This window comes from Tasmannia lanceolata, unplaced genomic scaffold (assembly GCF_043159265.1).
Source record: "Tasmannia lanceolata isolate RefF3 unplaced genomic scaffold, GAP_Taslan_0.1 ptg000012l, whole genome shotgun sequence".
Classification (NCBI taxonomy): domain Eukaryota; kingdom Viridiplantae; phylum Streptophyta; class Magnoliopsida; order Canellales; family Winteraceae; genus Tasmannia; species Tasmannia lanceolata.
This window is the reverse complement of record NW_027518689.1, coordinates 30,333,384-30,337,506: the sequence shown is the minus strand read 5'-3', so window position 1 is coordinate 30,337,506 and position 4,123 is coordinate 30,333,384.

The following is a 4,123-nucleotide window of genomic DNA, read 5'->3' as shown; positions in this document are numbered from 1 at the left end:
ATGGATGAGGGGTGAGCGTGAAGGCGTCTTTGCTGCTCAACAGATTTGGGTGTGGAATCATAAAGCTTCGATGGTTCACCCAACAAATTTTGCGAGTAAGATGAGTCGAAAGCCGGGGATTTCAAAATTGGATTTGGGTTGCCTCGATTTGGTTTTTAAGATGGCTGAAATAAATTGGGGGTTTTTTAAGATGGTTGCTTGTTGTTCATGGGTATGACTGTGTGGATTGAAGGTGATATTAAATGAGGGTTTCATGGTTGCCAAGAATAGGGGTTTTAATGAGTTGTTATGAATTGGGTTTAATCAATTGAAACAAAACAAGGAAGAAGAAAATTACAGTTGGTGGTACCTACTTGTAAATTTAGAGGTGAGTCTCAATCCCTCTTCTCCTTCTTCTTTGGCTTGCTCCCAATCTCCTCCTCCTCCTCCTCCTCCTCTCTCTTAAGTTAGGGTTTTTAAATAAGAAAATATAGTTAGACTAATTTATTTACTTACTGTAGTTGTTCTTTAATTAGTGAAAATTAAGGCCCAATATAAATGGAAGCAACTCAAGTCAACCCACCTTGGGTAAGCAAGATCCAAAAGTGAGACCCAATTTAATAATAATGGGGGGTGCATGACCGAATATCCCAGCCCCAAAATTGGTGTGGTTTGTCTGCTAGCTTGCCTAATATGGAAAAAATATAGACAATAAAACGAATGCTGACTAACCCATTGTGCAAATTTGGAGTCAACCCTACTCGCTTTGAAAAAAGGATATTATAGATACACTTTCTTTTTAAATTTAGGCTAAAAAGAAAGAAATTTCCAATATATTTCTTCCCCTTATTATTTGCAAAATCTAATTCGACCTTTTATTCCTTCTTTAGATTTTTTTATTTTTATTTTTATTTTATTTTTTTACTAAGAAGGCAGCCACAACAAGGTGGCGCCCCATAGGGGGAACATGGCATGACACATTCCAAAATAATTTTGGAATGTGCCCCCCATCAGCCCAAGATTTGAAGGATCCTCTACTCGGAAAATAATCTCACACCCTATAAACTAAGTTACAAGATGACCCCCACTTGATTTAAAAACATAAGAGTGGAGTGTCAATATCAATTTCAGATTATGCTGTCATAAAAATATAAGGGATAATTTTTTGTGGTCGTTACACTCTACCCCCTTAAAACGAATTTCATCCCCGAAATTCACTATCCTAGGAGAACAAGAAAAAGGGTGTGTCACATAGGCTATCAAATACCGTGCCTTACAACTGAGCTGAATATGCAATCAAGGAAATTGAACCAATAGAAAACAATAATCATACCTTAGAAATAGTTGAAAAGTTTTCACCCACAACCTCGCCAGCCAAAACCTCAAACTTTGCCTTTTTCCTTAATGATTACACATGGCATTTCATATTCTACTCTTCTCCCCTCTAAAATTTACCAAAAACAAGGTTTGGCATTGGAAAAGTAGGGGAGGGGACAATCCCGCCACATAGGCGCCACCTAAGCCAAAAGCTAATAATTATGTCTCTTCCATGTCTAGAAGTCCAATGGGATTTGAGCTAAAAAATGACAACCAAACAACATTTGGTATCTCATATTCCTAGAAATACTCACCCGTCTTCCCTACTTTTTGCAACCAAACAGAGCCTAAGGCACTTGTGACTTCCATTCCCGAGTATGACGGGGTCTCACTCCTGCCCACCTTAATATGTGCTCTCTTGAAATTGGTTGGTGCCTAGCTCCATTGGGGTTATTTCTTGCAATAATGGTCGTGTCGTTCCTCGACGAGGCATCAGGGTCGTCCTTGATTTCAGAGGGTTCACTCTCGGAGGCACTATCTTCTATTATAATGACCTCGGTTCCCGCCTTTTTAACCTGAGTGGCTTTTGATTTTTCTGATGCTGTTTAGCTGAAGATTTTCTAGTTGTCACAAGCATGGTTTTAAATTTCGACCGAAATACAAAATTTTGGACCGAAATTTCGGATTTTGGTGGAGACCGACACCGAAATGCATCAAAACCGAAACGGTCATTTATTTCGGTTGAAATTTCGGTTTTTCCCAAATTTGACCCAAAAAATATGTTTTTTTAATATTAATTTAATATTTCACCGAAATTTAATATTAAATAAAATATTAGTTTCGGGTCAAGTACTAGATTTTAACCGAAATTTCAGTTGAAATTTCAAAATTTCACGGTCTGAAACCGGTACTGAAATTGAAATTTTAAACCTTGGTCACAAGTAGTCTAGCCATCCTGAATTCCGTATATCGTATCAAAATAGAGTTAGCCGATGTTACATAGAAATAATAATCTAGCCATCGGGAAGTCTAATCTTCAAACTCAACAGTAATTTCCAATAATTGATCAAAGTTTACAATCCACTAATAAATCATCAAAGAGTTCTAGTGTAACAGAGTGTCATAAGCAAGCCATCATCATTATCCATTCAAAAATTTATAACATGATCAAAATTACATTTTATTCCTTGGTCCATTATTCCATGACAGGTCCATACTAATTTCCGTATATCTGATTTATCCTCTTAGAGTCCCTGCATCAACGTAACAACTCTATAGGCACCGATAAAGCCACCATATGCAAAAGAGCAGGGATGGCAAACCTAAACACCCTACTGCCCTCAAAGACTTCATCTAGTCAAAATCTCCCTTAAACTTTCAACTCTCAACCCCTAGATCCTTACTCTCACATCCTCTAAGATGTAAAAGAGACAATCCATCGAAATCGACCAAATATCTACTTTACTTCTTAACCGCAGAAATTTATCACAACAATTTTAGGAAAAATAAAATAAAATTTAAATGCAAGATAAAATAAAATAGCACCACTGACCTTCCCCTTGAACATTTCCCTCTTCTTCCTCCTGCTGTGGAAGGGCGAAGAGACGAGCAGCCGGTGCCTGGCCTGGCCTTCCCTGATTCTGTGGTCGAGATTGGTCGCCCATCCACTGGTTCTGCTGAGGTGCAGGCTGCCTCAAAGTCTGGGGCTGCTGCTGGGTTGGGGTCCCACTTTGCTGTCTGCCTAGTCTAGGGCAGTTGTACTGTTTGTAGTTAGGGTCCCCACAGGAATAGCATACATCCATGCCCCTCCAGCATTGACCCGCATGTCTCTTTCCGCAAGTTGGACACATTGGGATAGTATGACTGACAGCCTCTGACTTCTGCTTCTTCAGAGGTGGTGGTTGATTTCGGTTTGCAGAAGATTGCACCCTTGCAGCCGAAACAATCCTTTCGCTTCTCTCTGCGACTTCCACCTTTGCACATGCCTCTGCTAAGGTCTGAGGATTAAAGATAATAATGCTGGCCATAAGGGTGGGGCGGCGCCCGTCCACAAACTTTCGTACCCTATCCTCCTCAGTGGCGGCATAACCCGGGGCATAGCGGGATAGAGTCCTGAATCTTGCCCCATACTCAGCCACTGACAACCTCTCTTGCTTCAATACTGCGAAGTCTGCAACCAGTGAGTCATGTGCCGGAAAGAACTGGGCATCAAATCTCGCCTTGAGCTGCGCCCAAGTCTCGGTGGTCGCCGTCGGGTAATTCTGTACCGTGGTTCTCCACCAGACTCCTGCCTCGCCAGTGGAAAGAAATGAGGCCAACCTAATCTTCTGTTCATCATTGCACCCCATGACAGCGAAGATACGACGCTCAAGATCCAGCCGTCGGCCACCATAGGGTCTCCCATCCCAGTGAATTCAGGAGGGTGATAATCCCTGAACTGATGATGGAGTTGGGTAGGATCTTCCCTTGGCTGGCGCACGGCCAGATTTGCCGCAATATTTTGGAGAGCCTCCTAATTCGCTGCTTGGGACTGCGCTTGACGCCACATTATTTCTACCTGAGTCCGGGCTTGCCCCCTAAGTATCTCCGCAAGCATGCGCAGAGGGTCCTGCTCCTATTCCTAGCCATCTCTCCTAGCTCCACTCGTCTGGTAAGTATTCATCTTCTGCCAACACAAGCCTACAATTAATTCTAGAAAAAATATCTTTCTTACACAACAATTTACATTTTAGGGTGCGTGGGTGGATTTTAAACCCATTCATCCTAGCAATCTATGTTGGTGTGTGTTTTCCTTTAAGTTTGTTCAGAAGTGACAGGGAGGTGCCAT